This window comes from Bos grunniens, chromosome 3, assembly GCF_055505025.1.
Source record: "Bos grunniens cultivar Pamir isolate PY7600 chromosome 3, Bosgru_T2T1.0, whole genome shotgun sequence".
Classification (NCBI taxonomy): domain Eukaryota; kingdom Metazoa; phylum Chordata; class Mammalia; order Artiodactyla; family Bovidae; genus Bos; species Bos grunniens.
The window spans coordinates 64,296,145-64,311,052 of NC_141167.1; the positions used below are offsets into that span (position 1 = coordinate 64,296,145).

Genomic DNA, 14,908 nt, shown 5'->3' on the forward strand with positions numbered 1-14,908 from the left:
TCCCAGTGCCTGCACCACGTTAACCCAGAGGCAACCAGCCCACACCATCCAACTTCAACTGATGCCCGCTGAAGGACTACTGCCAACTATGGGTCAGGGCAACAAGTCACTTTTACCCTGGCCACAGGGTCTACACTGAGGGGAACACACCATAGAAAGGCCCTGGGGCTGGCAGGTAAGCCCCTGTTGGTTTGCGTTTGCTTCTTCATGGGGAATAGGATTAGAAAGAGACTTAACACGTTTCACCTGTCTTCTACCTGGCCCATCTGAGACTCCAAAGGTAACTAATCCGGGCCCTACTGGAGACAGGCGCCGCTGTACTAACCCTGCGGTCTGTGGTTTTGCCACCTCTCCTGGATTCGGCCCCGGCTGTGGGCACTGAGGGTGGACAGGCGGGATAGTGCTGCTGGCCAGGACAAAGCCCACGGGCAGGGGTGGTATGACCTAGAATGCTGTTACTGCTTGAAGTCTGCCTAATGGTCATCATCTTCCCTGTACTGTGCCTGTTAAATGTCTCCATTTCATCCGTAGCCTGATCAGAGGGATGACTAGGATTTGAGGATTCAGGAATAACAGTTTGCGCACTCAGTAAGGCGCCCTTGTTATCCTCCTCTGGACTTTCATGAAAAAAATTGATCCAATAAGCACCTGGCTCCAAAGTTTGCCCATTTTTTTACTCTCTAGCTGTCGATCTCTGTATTGCATTTGTGGTGTCTGGGTTGCAGTGCACCTCTACATACTTGACCCCAGGGATAGCATGGAAAAGGGGCAGACCAAGACGGCAAGGGTATGTAGGGGTGGAATGCATGGTCAGGTCACTCAAGATGACTGTTCTCTTGCTCTCTGCTCATTTCCTGCTCTGCCAGTTCCTGCTTCACTCACATGGCTATTCTAGCCTCTTAATTACAGGGCTTAATCAGTAACTGGTTATATGCTTGCCCCCTGCGCTAGCTGCTGGTTTCCCCTCATAACAGATGAACCAATCTGACATCAGTTCACCTATAAATCGTAGTCCCCTTCTCCCCCAAGAAGCAGAGATTGCTGCCATGCCCTGCCTGCTGTCTGCTGACCATGGTGGGATGTTGCTCCAGGCCCCTTCGCTTTGGACATGTAAGATCCCTTATCCAAAAAGCCACTGATGTCTCTGTTACTGTCTCTGGGCTCTTTCTTTGGTCTTGAGTCTGGGCAATTATAAGGTTTGTAGGCCAGGGACTGCACCCCAACAGATGCCAAGGTTATAAAAGTCAAAAAGTGAGGAATGTTCCAGATTGAAAGATACTAAGAGACCATGACAGGAGGAACAGCACCTGCCTTTGGATTAAATCCATTTAATCCAAATGGTTGCACCCCAACAGATGCCAAAGTTATAAAAGTCAAAAAGTGAGGAATGTTCCAGATTGAAAGATACTAAGAGACCATGACAGGAGAAACAGCACCCGCCTTTGGATTAAATCCATTTAATCCAAATGGTTGCAGAGGAACAACTGAGACAATTGGGAAAATTTGAACGGGGTCTCTGGGAGACCCGGGAGAAGGATATAGAAGACTCTGTGCTGCCCTTGTAACTTTGCTGAGTGTGGCTGTTTTACCACACTTGAATTATGGTAATTCAAGTCTCATGGATGGAAGAATCTCAGGTGGGTGGGAGATGGAGATGGGTATAAAACATGTGGCTCTGGACAAGATGGCATACTTGTAGGATAGAAGGAGGGTTAGTGTAAGGGTTTCACCAGTGCAGTGAAATGGAAACTCACTTCTACGTTCCTGAATGGAAATCAGCCACCAACAGTCTTCGCCTGAGCACTTTAGCTTAAACCAAGGTCCAACTTGTCACGTTGGTCTGTCCAGACTTGTCACGTTGTCCAGACTTGTCACGTTGGTCTGTCTGCTAAATTCACCTCTGGGGTAGCCCCTGAAGGTGTTTTGGGAAGCAGTTGTGAGAGACAGATGGAGCCTCATTTGCTGCTGCTGCTGCTGCTAAGTCGCTTCAGTCGTGTCCGGCTCTGTGCGACCCCAGAGACGGCAGCCCACCAGGCTCCCCCGTCCCTGGGATTCTCCAGGCAAGAACGCTGGAGTGGGCTGCCATTTCCTTCTCCAATGCATGAAAGTGAAAAGTGAAAGTGAAGTCTCTCAGTCGTGTCAGACTCTTCGTGACCCCATGGACTGCAGCCTCATTGCTGCTGCTGCTGAGTCGCTTCAGTCGTGTCCGACTCTGTGCGACCCCATAGAGGGCAGCCCACCAGGCTCCCCTGTCCCTGGGATTCTCCAGGCAAGAACACTGGAGTGGGCTGCCATTTCCTTCTCCAATGCATGAAAGTGAAGAGTGAAAGTTAAGTCGCTCAGTCGTGTCCGACTCTTAGCGACCCCATGGACTGCAGCCTACCAGGCTCCTGCGTCCATGGGATTTTCCAGGCAAGGGTACTGGAGTGGGGTGCCATTGCCTTCTCCGCAGCCTCATTAGGAAACCTTGAAAACATGAGTGTGATGACTAGATTTGGCCAGCAGATGGCAGCAGGCAATTTCGGGGAAAGAATGCAAGACAACCCCAACTGGGAGGTCCAACTGCTGCTTCAGTGTCAGCCAGCTGAGGGCAAAGGCCTGCTGGCTCATTGAGTTGTTGGCTGTCTCTGAATTAAAGGGCTCCTGCCAGACAAAACCTCAGGCGGTCCAACCTCACTCTGGAAATAATGGGAGAAAGAGGAGGAAAATCTAAAGAAAGTCTTCATTGTGTTCTTAAAGAAAGAAGGCTTTATTTCATTCTAACAATGCAAAAAAGGAAAAAGAGAAGCCATAATTTAACAGACCCTGAATCAGACTCCTTGAGGGTCCCAACCCTTAAAAGGAAAGAGTTGGACTCACAAGTCATGGGGCCTAAAGTGACGTCAAATATTTAGATAATAATAAAAATGAGGCTTTGATTTTTATCTGTAAAACAGGGATGGGGATTTGAGAATTGTATGAATATCTGTGGTGTTTAGAGCAGGGACTGGTACATAGTAAGTATTCAATAGAAATTAACTGCAATTATTATTTACTGAACACTTACTATGGGCCAGGCATTGGACTGTTTTATGTTATATCCTGATTTCTTATACTATACTTGTACTATGTATTTTATGTCAACTGTTTAAAGCTTCGGAAACTTGTCATTTAAATTTAAACATTTACTGACTGCCTCCTAGAGCCACTGTGGATTCAGCAGAGATAAGGACAGACACAGTACCTGTCCTTCAAGAACCAACTCTAGGGACTTCCCTGGTGGTCCAATGGTTAAGAATCCACCTTGAAATCCAAGGGATCAGGGTTCAATCCCTGGTAGGGGAACTAAGATCCCACATGCCGAGGAGCAACTAAGCTGGAGCGCCACAACTACTGATCAGGAGTCCATGTGCCGCAACAGAAGATCCCACATGATGCAACTGAGATCCAATGCAGCCACATAAATAAGTAAAAAACAAAACAAAACAACAGATTAAAAAAAAAAAGAGTCAACTCTACAGGTGGGTGCATATAGCTAGTTAGGAAAAGAGTGAAAATTTAAAACCAAGACTGATTCAAAAACCTGCTTCTACTACCTTCCATAATAAAGAGACCTAACTTCTACAGATGTCTATTTTGTAACAGACGCTTTACATGTTCAATTTTCATATTGACCCAACGAGGTAGCAATTGTCATCACTGTTTTACAAATGAGGAAATATTGAATGAATTGCTCAGTGGCCGTAGTGATATGGAGTAGTCAAGCTTTATGTACTTGAAGCTCATCTAGATGATTCCAAGGATCAGAAGAGATCTATACCAGCATCACCTCATTCTGTCCAAATGTGAATTCCAACACTGACAGGTCATGAAATCAGAAAGTTATCTCGGGGGTAAGGATCCTCAGATCTTCAGATTCAGGGGTTTTTTGTTTGCTTGTTTTGCTTTTGGTTTTTCTTTTGCATGTTGGTGAAATGGCTTTGGGCTTCCCTGGTGTCTCAGACAGTAAAGAATCCACCTCCGATGCAGAAGATCTTAGCACGATTCAGAATTGAAAGATCCAAAACTGACACTTTGCTCTTTCACAAGCTGCATGATTTTAAAGCAAATCATTTAGACTTTCTGATACTCCATTTCCTCATGGAAGATAATATGTATTACATTGGAAAACTAAAGATTCAATAAGATGGTTTATGTAAAACTGCTTTGTACAGCCTAAAGGGAAATTGAAGAATTACGTCAATCCTTGTCCAAAATTTTTCCTGTGAAATCTAGTTCAAAACTTGCTATTCAACATCCTTTGTCCTGGATTCAAACTATCTTCCTAGTCTTAACCCTTATGTTTTTAAGTAGACATAGAAATTCTAGTTTAAACTGGCTTAAGAGATAAAGGGAATTCATTGATGTCGTAATTAACTGGCTAATGGATTACTCACAGATTGTTTAAGCTTCAGGAGTAAATTGATCAGAAACAAGGTTTTATCTTTCTACCTTTTAGGATGCCTTTCAGCTGTGCTGGCTCCATTCTTAGTCAAGCTCTGCCCTCATGGTCACGAGCTGGTTGCAGCAGCTTCTGCCTCTACCTCCTCTTAATTTCAAATCCAGTGGAAAGAGAATTTACAGTTAAATTCTGGATAAAACTCTGTCACTTTCAACACAGGTCTTGCCTCTGATTCTCACTGGTCCAAATTGAGTTACATGCCCATCATTGAATCAGTCACTCTGGGGCTAGATTATGCTAAATGAACCCAGTTGGGACCCGCATTACAAGTTGAAGGTTGTCAATCTCTTACTACCAATGAGATAACTACAGGGAGGGGTTATTCTCAAAATACAATATGTCATATTATTTCCAGTAGAAAAAGGATGAATAATTGTGGCTGAGTGGCAAAAACAGAACTCTCACGTCTGCCTGAGTCAGATTGAACTCTTATATGGTGTCTGAAGCACTTCCTGTAATTTCTGGCTGATAGGCCTATGGTCATGTTGTTCTCTTCATCTGGAACATTCCTCCAAACTCTATCTACCAATTTCTCCTTGGTTTTCACAATTCTTAGCTTCTTTTTTTTATTTTTTCTATTGATTTTTTTCTTTTTTAGTCTCTGTTTCATTTATTTCTGCTCTGATTTTTATGATTTATTTCCTTCTACTAACTTTGGGTTTTGCTTGTTCTTTCTCTGGTTCCTTTAGGTATAAAGTTAGGTTGATGAGATTTTTCTTATTTCTTCTTATGAGGTAAGCTTGCATTGCTATAAGCTTTGCTCTTAGAACTGCTTTTGCTGTATCCTGAGAGGTGTGGGGGTGCCAGGCCACTGTTGGGAGGGGCCGGGTCCCTGATGCTAATAGATTAAAGAGAGTATTCCAAAATGGCTCTTTCAAGTACCAGTGTTACTGTGATTAAATAAGCTCCCCAGAAGTTCTGCCACCAGCATGTCCATCCCCAGGGCGTGTCCCAGTTGCCCCCGGTCTCTCTAGGAGGCTCCCCAAGATTAGCAAGTAGGTCTGAATAAGCCTCCTTTCAAACTATTGCCTCTGCTCTGAGACTTACAGCATGTGAGCTTTTGAATGAGTCCTTCAAGAGTGAAATCTCTGTTTCTTTTAGCTTTCTAGATCTTCTGACTATAAATCCCATTGGTTGTTGAAGTCAGGCGTTCTCATCTGTTCCCTTGGGGGCCCCTGGGCCAGGGACCCTGATGTGGAGCTCAGTTTCTTTGCTCCTTGGAGAGGACCTCTGTGATTGTGATATTCCTCCCATATGAGGGTCACTGACTCGGGGGTGTGAGTCCTGACTATGCCACATCTCTGCCCCTCCTACCTGTTTCGTTATTTTATTGTTGTTGTTTTCTGTATGTCTTTAGTCATGGAAAATCTTTTATGCTAGTACTTCAGATGGTTCTCAAAGAATTTGTAGTCTTGGTGTGTCCATGGGAGGAAATGAGTTCTGGTTCTTCCTACTTGCCATCCTGACCACCTTCCCCAGCGAGGAATACTTAAAGAAGCAACTACTTACAACAGCATCTACATAACCAGACATACTATCATTATAACAAGACTCCAAGGAATGGCAAGGTACCCCAGGGCTAGTGACAGCAAGGAACCGTTACTACTCCTAGATAGGATTGGGGAAGAGAATGAAACAGTTTCCCAAACCCAAACAGAGCTGATGGAGGGAGTTACCCAGCAAGAGCTGTAATCTTTGAACCTAGCCACTGAGCCAGGGGAATCCGTACCCTGACCTCTCTCCCCTTTCATCCCCTTTCCACTACTTTCCTATTGGCTGAACCCAACAGGAAGCCAGAGCACAGAAAACCTGTTGATGTAGTCCATCCATACAGGTCAGCCTCCCAGGACATAAGCAGGTAGAGAGAGGTACAAGAACAGGCAGAAAGTATTGACAGATCTGAAAGGTCTTTTAGTCCCATGATTAATTTTTTTTTTTTGCAACAGGAATGTTTATTCTTTACATATTAGACTTAAGAAGGAGTCTAATGGAAAGCGATGGAGATTATGAGATTGGGGGAGTGTGGAGAGACAGCTGGTCAAGTGTCCCTCACTCTCTATGGCAAACTCTAGGGCACTGCCACAGAAGCCCCCCTGCTAGTAGAACATAGTTTGAATGTCACTGATAGTTTAAGCTGTCCATTTTTACAGATGAGGAAATTCCTCAGGGAGAAAGTATTGACAGAAATTCCGAAAGCTAAGTAACTTGCTAAAAGTCTTCCGGTGAGTTAATGGCAGAGCTGAGTTCACTAGAGCTCGGGCCCGTTGGTCACAAGTTCAGTGCTCAAGCACTATTCGGGCACAGAGGGGTGAGTAAGGAATTCCCAGAAAAGGAAGACTTTAGGGGTGGGGAAGCAGGCAGCATAATTCAAGTTCACAGTTACACAGCTCTAGGTTCCAATCCTGACTGTGAAACTTTGAAGCCAACTTCTTATTAAATCTCTCATCCTTATTTTCCTCATTGGTAAACTGGAAATAAAAATGCCTGATGTTTATAGCTGTTGAGAGGATAAACAAGATAATATTTAATCCTTAGTATAGTATCTGGCACTGAAACCTCATCAATAACAGCTGGTTGTTATTAATAGTAACTCTGTTTAAGGGTTTCTAAAATTATGCAGATAGCTCATTGACATACTCTGAGAAATGTCCAAGCTCAGAATGTGACCAACCAGGGAAAAGGCTCATAATGGACATTTGTAGATGTTCACCTTCCTAGCATTCTTCTCTTTTGGGAGGAATGCTTGGGATGACTGATCCAACTCCAGCACCAGGATGGTGTGACCCAGGCCTACGCCTATCAGTGAAAAGTCCATCCTCCAAACCGTAAAGCATCAATCCAAGGATGGGTACCTTATCCAACTTGTCAGTTTAGGGTAAACCCTAGGATTTTGGCAAGAGTTACTGGGAAAGAAGTGCTCTTCTCAACTAGAACTGTTAGCAGAAAGGAATGATATCAGCATGGGGATGCTGGAGACACATACGAAGCCATCTCAGAGTTGGATCAAAGGCAAGAGCTTAGAGAATCCTGAGGACATCACCTGGGCTCCTAGGTCAGGGGCTAGCAAACTTTTTCTAGAAAGAGCCATGTAATACTTTAGGTTTTGCTGGCTGTAAGGTCTCTCTTGTGAGTACTCAGTACTGCTGTTGCAGCTTGAAAGAACCATGAACAATATGTAAAAGAACAATCACGGCTGTGCCAGTAAAACTTTATTTACAAAAACAGGCAATGAGTTATAGTTCGCCAGCTCCTACCCAAACCATACCTAAGGCCAGATAACCTTAGGACTTCTCAGTTAGGTTTGCCATTGAATTCCCTTTTTGGCTTAGTCTGAGTAGATTTCTCTCACTACAGTAGGAAAAGTCCTATATCTGATATAAATTTCCATTCGATAAAATATGATCTTTATCTAGTAGGTCACAGATGCCCTAATGGTAGAGAAACTGGTCATTTCTGTCATGAAATAGAAGCTTTTAGGAGAAAAAAAAATCCCTTTGTAAGTCCATTCTGCAGGGTCATGTGCTATTGCCACAGAAGTTGGATTTTAGCTGGTGTTTATCTCCTCCTTGTCACAAAGGAGAAACAAGTACTCCTAGGAATCTTTACCTTAGAGCAAAGGGTCCACAAGAGACCAGAGTCCTCACTTGACTGAAAGACAAATGATCCCAGAGGCTGACACTCACAAATGTTCAAGAGCCCTGTAGAAGAGCTCTTATTCAGTTCATGTAAAAATGAGAGCTGGGGTTTGTTTTGTGGAGGGAAGAACTGGATCTTTAGAAAAGTCAGGCCCAAATGTTCCTGTTGAGGGAATTTATCTCCCTTCTTTGGAAATGACCTTAAGGAAGATCTTGTGTTTCTTGGGTCAGAGCAGCTTGTTCTATCTTTTCTGACTTCTTACTGTTGCTCAGACTTTCCTGGAGTTAAGCTGACTTATTTGAAAGCTGAACCCTGCAGTCCTGATCTCAAAATATTAAGTGGAGCTCCTTCTGGCAAGTATCAGATATTATAAGTAAGTGTCTCCTTGAGGACTTTCAGTCTTCACTGAGTAACTCAATGTGTTAGGAGCAGCAAAGAACTTAACAGTCAACTATGTCTTTTCCTGAAAATTGAATGAGTATCATCAAAGTGGGATATATTCAAACATTAAGCTGTACAGAGCAAACTTGAAATTATATAGCTGTCAGAGGAATGAGATTAGTATAGTCACTCTGAGCTTCCATAACAAAGCATCGAGACTGCATGGCCAAACAACATATGTTTATTTCTCACGGTTCTGGAGGCTGAGAAGTTCAAGACCACCAGATCTGGTGTCTGTTGAGAGCTGGCTTTCTGTCTCACAGACAGCCATCTTCTTGTTGTATCTTTACATGGTAAAAGCTCTTTCAGGGCTCTCTTAGAAGGGCACTAATCCCATTTAAAGCTGAAACTCCAGTATTTTGGCCACCTCATGCGAAGAGTTGACTCATTGGAAAAGACTCTGATGCTGGGAGGGATTGGGGGCAGGAGGAGAAGGGGACGACAGAGGATGAGGTGGCTGGATGGCATCACTGACTCAATGGACCTGAGTCTGAGTGAACTCCGGGAGTTGGTGATGGACAGGGAGGCCTGGCATGCCACGATTCACAGTGTCACAATGGGTCAGACACGACTGAGCGACTGAACTGAACTGAACTGAATCCCATTCACCAGGGCTCTACCTCATGACCTACAGCCTTCATTTCCTAATAACTTTACATTGGGGGTCAGGATTTCAACATATGGATTTGGGGTGGGGAAACACAAACATTCAGTCCATCAGAGATGAGTGTGGGTTTGAGAATTTTGGAGAGGAAGAGTGAGGACATACTGGGTAGAAAGAGTAGAGAGAATCACTGGGACAAAGACGTGGTGCTGTAATGAACACTCCATTTACTTTAACAAGTTTTCATGAAGCACCTCCCTTGTGCCAGACACTCAACTCAGCTTTGTGAATATAATAGTAATAATAGGCACAGGGTCTCTGTTCTTGTGGCACTTACACTCTAGTGGACTGTGCAGAAAACACCCATGTAAGGAGACAGAATTTTATTCCCATCAATTGTTAGAGACAAAGTGGGAAGGAAAGAACTGGCCAGATGAGCTGGAGGAAGATGGAAATGGAGTGACTGTTTCAAGAGAGGACTTGATGAAAATGCGTGGTATTTTAATCTATAATATGCAGAGAGGATTGAGGTGGGGAAATGGTGGCCAAGTGTGGGAGGGTGGTGGGAAGACTGAACTTTGGCCTTGTGCTTCTTCCTGTGTCTCTTTTTATCTGTCACCTTGACAACCTGGATCCTCTTTCATTTCAAACTATGAGTAGGGACTGTTTCACTTGTTCAGAATCTTGCAAAATGAGGACCAGTGATTCTTGAGCTGAGTTGAACTGGCACTGCTGAGCTGATGCTAAGATATTATGGAGAAGCAACTCTGTCTTCTTAGTCTCTGCCCCCAAGAGGGATTCCTCTGGAGTCTGTGTAGCAGCTTCAACAAACATGAAAATTACTTTATAAGACTGTGCATCATTTCAAGAACTTTCTCAAGAAAATGCTGTAATTTTTTAAATGTCTGTTCTGAGTGTACAAGAAAAAGTACCTTCAGATGTACAGTTATAATTCAGATTCTTCTTTAAAACAAGTTTTCTCATAGAAAATTGAACTTCATTGAGAAAGAATGTTAAAGAAATAACTATTTGTGGTGCTAAGTCCAAGAGAATAGAGTTTTCCAAACCGTACAGGCAGAGGATAAAAAACAAAGACCTTTGGATAGAGAAGGTGAGGGCTTCCTTTCAGATGGACTATGCTATTCCCTCCTGAGTTCTGTGCAAGCGTCATGTGATGATATAAACTCTGGGTGGATGACACAGGTGGGAGAGAACACTTCTGTACCATGGAGGTGACAATTCTAAGTTAGAGAAATAGAAAAGGGCCCTTTGGAAAACTTAAAGTAAATGATGTCATTGTCACTTAGCAAAATGTTTGCCTCATATTAAGAAATTTAAGTGAGCCTCTGAGGAATTTTGTTTTACAGATTAAAAATAAATCAGGCTTTCTGCCTGTGTACGCCGCCGAGAAAGCATCGTTGAAGTTCCCCCATCCCATCTCCATTGCCGTCATGTCTGAGTCAGAATCTCCCAAAGAGCCTGAACAGCTGCGGAAGCTCTTCATCGGAGGATTGAGCTTTGAAACAACTGATGAGGGTCTGAGGAGCCGTTCTGAGCAATGGGGAACGCTCACAGACTGTGTGGTAAGGAGGGATCCAAACGCCAAGCGCTCCAGAGGCTTCGGGTTTGTCACATACGCCACGGTGGAGGAGGTGAAAGGAAGGCCACACAGGTGGACGGAAGAGTTGTGGAACCCAAGTGGGCCGTCTCAAGAGAAGATTCTCAAAGACCTGGTGCCCACTTACCTGTGAAAAAGGTTTTTGTTGGTGGCATTAAAGAAGACACTGAAGATTTGCTGCGGCCGAGCGTCGGGGAAGGCGGATCTCGGAAGACGTCCGTCGCCCGACTCCCGCAGACGCGACCTGGTCTCTCGCAGCCAGTTCGTGTCACCCTATCTCACGCGTCTCCCTTCAGAGGAGTCGCCTAAAAAAAAAAAAAAAAAAAAGAAGACACTGAAGAACATCACCTGAGAGATTATTTTGAACAGTATGGGAAAACTGAAGTGATTGAAATCATGACTGACCAAGGCAGTGGCAAAAAGAGAGGCTTTGCTTTTGTACTCTTTGATGACCATGACTCCGTAGACAAGATTGTCATTCAGAAATACCACACTGGGAATGGCCTCAACTGTGAAGTGAGAAAAGCCCTGTCTAAGCAAGAGATGGCTAGTGCTTCATCCAGCCAGAGAGGTCGAAGTGGTTCTGAAGACTTTGGTGGCGGTCGTGGAGGTGGTTTGGGTGGGAGTGACAACTTTGGTCGTGGAGGAAACTTCAGTGGTCGAGGTGGCTTTGGTGGCAGCCGTGGTGGTGGCGGATATGCTGGCAGTGGGTATTGTTATAATGGATTTGGTAATGATGGAAGCAATTTTGGAGGTGGCGGAAGCTACAATGATTTTGGCAATTACAATTAATCTTCAAATTTTGGACCCATGAAAGGAGGAAACGTTGGAGGCAGAAGTTCTGGCCCCTATGGTGGTGGAGGCCAATACTTTGCCAAACCATGAAATGAAGGTGGCTATGGTGGTTTCAGCAGCAGCAGGAGCTATGGCAGTGGCAGGAGGTTTTAATTACTGCCAGGAAACAAAGCTTAGCAGGAGAGGAGAGCCAGAGAAGTGACAGGGAAGCTACAGGTTACAACAGATTTGTGAACTCAGCCGAGCACAGTGGTGGCAGGGCCTAGCTGCTACAAAGAAGACATGTTTTAGACAATACTCATGTGTATGGGCAAAAAACTCAAGGACTGTACTTGTGACTTAATTGTATAACAGTTAATTTATAACAATTGTATAAACTTAATTGTATTTTAGTTTCTGTTCTGTGGAAAGTATAAACCATTCCAACAAAAGGTTTTAATGTAGATTTTTTTTTTTTTTTTTTGCACCCATGCTGTTGATTTCTAAATGTAATAGTCTGATCATGATGCAGAATAAATGTCTTTTTTTTTTTTTTTAATGTGCTGTGTAGTTTACTCTGAAGCCATTTTGGTAAACTACCCCAACAGTGTGAAGTAAGAATTCCTTCAGGGTGATGCCAGGTTCCATTTGAAATTTATTTACAACCTGCTTTGGTGGAGAAGCTGTTGTCTTCAGAACCTTGGTGTTGTTGAACTGACAGTTACTGTGTTGTAACCTGAAGTTCACCATTAAGACAGTCACCCATGCAAAGTCATGGGTTGGTTTTTTTTTTTTTTGGTTATTAATGATTGTTGTCACATCCTATGCAATATATCTAAATTGAATTATGGTACCAGATAAAGTTATAGGAATGAAGCTTGTATATCATCCATTATGATGTGTAATCAATAGAAAATTTAATACCTTCTTGAAAAAAAGAAAACAAATCAGGTCTGGGTGACTTACACAAGATCCCTGAACTCAAAGTCAGAAATGAATGTTGTTTTGTTATATAGGGGTTACTGCTGCTGATGCAAAGTTGCTTCAGTCGTGTCCAACTCTGTGTGACCCCATAGACGGCAGCCCACCAGGCTGTCCCATCCCTGGGATTCTCCAGGCAAGAACACTGGAGTGGGTTGCCATTTCCTCCTCCAATGCATGAAAGTGAAAAGTGAAAGTGAAGTTGCTCAGTCGTGTCCGACTCTTCGAGACCCCATGGACTGCAGCCTACCAGGCTCCTCCGTCCATGGGATTTTCCAGGCAAGAGTACTGGAGTGGGGTGCCATCGCCTTCTCTGATTTAGGGGTTAACAGGTACACAAAACACCCCGTAAATGGGTCCTAACCTCGGAGTCTTGGGCAGGAAGACCTGAGTTCTGAAAACAGCTGTCATAAAGCAGCTGTCCAGTCCAGTCCATAGGAAGGATTTTAGCCAAGATAGTTGTTTAAAATTTTTTCAGCTGTGGGTGATTTTACATGGAATATGCCTTTTCTCTTTGCCTGAGTTCTTATCACTCCTTATTAATTGTATCTGACCTTGGTATTACCTGCCTAGCCTGGCCCCTAATGCCATTTAAATTTCTAACACTGGGCAGAGAGAAGGGGCCGTGAGGGACAACTTGCAATTATTTGTGGAATAGGCAGAGGAGAAGTAACTAATGAAGGATAGAAGAGAACTAAGAAAAAGTGGTGTGTTGAAAGCAAAAGGTATTCTAAGACAGAAGTGAAATCAGTACAGAAAATTCAAACATTAATAGAATGAGAACAAAGGATTAATAATTAGATTACTGTTTGAAGTGGGGCAAAACTAGATTATGATTGGATTAAGCAATGCAAAGAATTGAACTAGGACTAGAGGCCAGTGTAGTTTTGACTAAAAAATAATTATTCAGACTTGGAATCCAGCCTTCTCATTGATACACAGCAGTCATTACCAGACTTACATTTCTAGAAAACAAAATTTCATTGCATCTTGGCTACATTGTCATACTGACTCTGTGACTGATGGAAGGACCTTAACTAAGTCATTGGGGGAAATGAAAGAGATGCCAAGAATTAAACAGGTTAATTTCTTGGCACAAGGAAGCACCTAAGGTCTTTTAGAAGCCACTAATGCATTTTACATGATTGCTTAATTTCAGGAAATCCTGACTCATTGCCCCTATAGAGTAAGACGCAAAGGCTGATCTCAATTTACAATCCTGTAAACCAGTTTTGAGTAGAACAGAAATTATTCCTGGCAGAAATATGTCTTTTAGTGCCTATTTTGAGAATGTCTTGGTATGCGTGTGTTTTATTTTCTTTGAGAAAAAACAGACTTTATTTGGGATGTTCTGGGAATGATTAAGACTAAATGGGCAAGGGAATACCTCCTGGCTTAACATTTGAATGGGAAATGGGGATACCATCAACAAATCTATGCAGTCAGACAAATGAATCCTTGATAAATGGCCCAGATGAAGCTTGAATAAGAAAATGAGAAGTTAGAACCAGTTTGCTAAACCAGGGTGCCAGTGCTGGGTAATGTGAGAACCAGAATGCTACTAACAGTGTCACTGAAAGTTCAACCTCTTTCTGATTTAATCCTCATCATAATGTAGAGTATTCACAGTGGCTATTATTAACCGTTTCACCGATGAGAATAACATGAAAAAAAAAATTAGATAACTGAGCCAAACTCACACAGTAGGTTAGTGAGGCAGGGCTAGATTCCAAGTAAGATCAGCGCCACTCTAGATCTCCTATTTCCTCTTCTGCCTTCCTCAGCAACTGCTCCAAATCTTCTTTACAAGTCTGTTGCTCACTGCTTTGTCTGCTCTCTACAGTCCTGATGAATGACCCTGCCCCGGCATCACTGGAAGCAGAGGTCCCTGACTGCCATCCTGTGCTCCTACCGTGTGAGCCCTGGCCATGTATGCCATCCCATTGCTTGTCCTCCAGGCTCTCCCTTCTGCTCAAAGGCATGTCTCTCTGCACATTGCCTCTCTTCATTTCACGTCTTCCCTGAAATCTCCCCCCCTGTTTATAACACACTCAAGTTTCTCTCAGTCTAAAAAAAAACTTATCCTTCAACTCTCAAATCCAATCTAGCTTCTTCCTCTCTCATTCAAATTTCTCCCAACAGTTGTCTCTATGTCCCACCTCCCAATTTCTCTTCAGCCCACTTCTCCCTTCGCTACCCTGAAATTTAGTTTCAGGCAGTGTTATGGGCTTAATGGAGTCCTTCCAATTATGATGAGATATGATGAAATCCTAGCCCTCAGTGCCTCAGAATGCAATGAGGACACAGAAGAGGCCAAGTCTCTAATGTGCCCCCGTTCAGTTCAGTTCAGTCACTCAGTCATGTCCGACTCTCT

At 43.4% G+C, this 14,908-nt stretch overlaps 1 pseudogene across 1 annotated transcript; it reads left to right on the plus strand.

Moving 5' to 3' along the window:
* Positions 1-931: 931 nt before the first annotated feature.
* Positions 932-11,865, plus strand: LOC147375725 (heterogeneous nuclear ribonucleoprotein A1-like; annotated as a pseudogene). The gene is made up of 3 exons (XR_015160387.1): positions 932-1,110; positions 10,529-10,934; positions 11,103-11,865. The product of XR_015160387.1 is annotated as a heterogeneous nuclear ribonucleoprotein A1-like (transcript).
* The last annotated feature ends 3,043 nt before the right edge of the window (positions 11,866-14,908 follow it).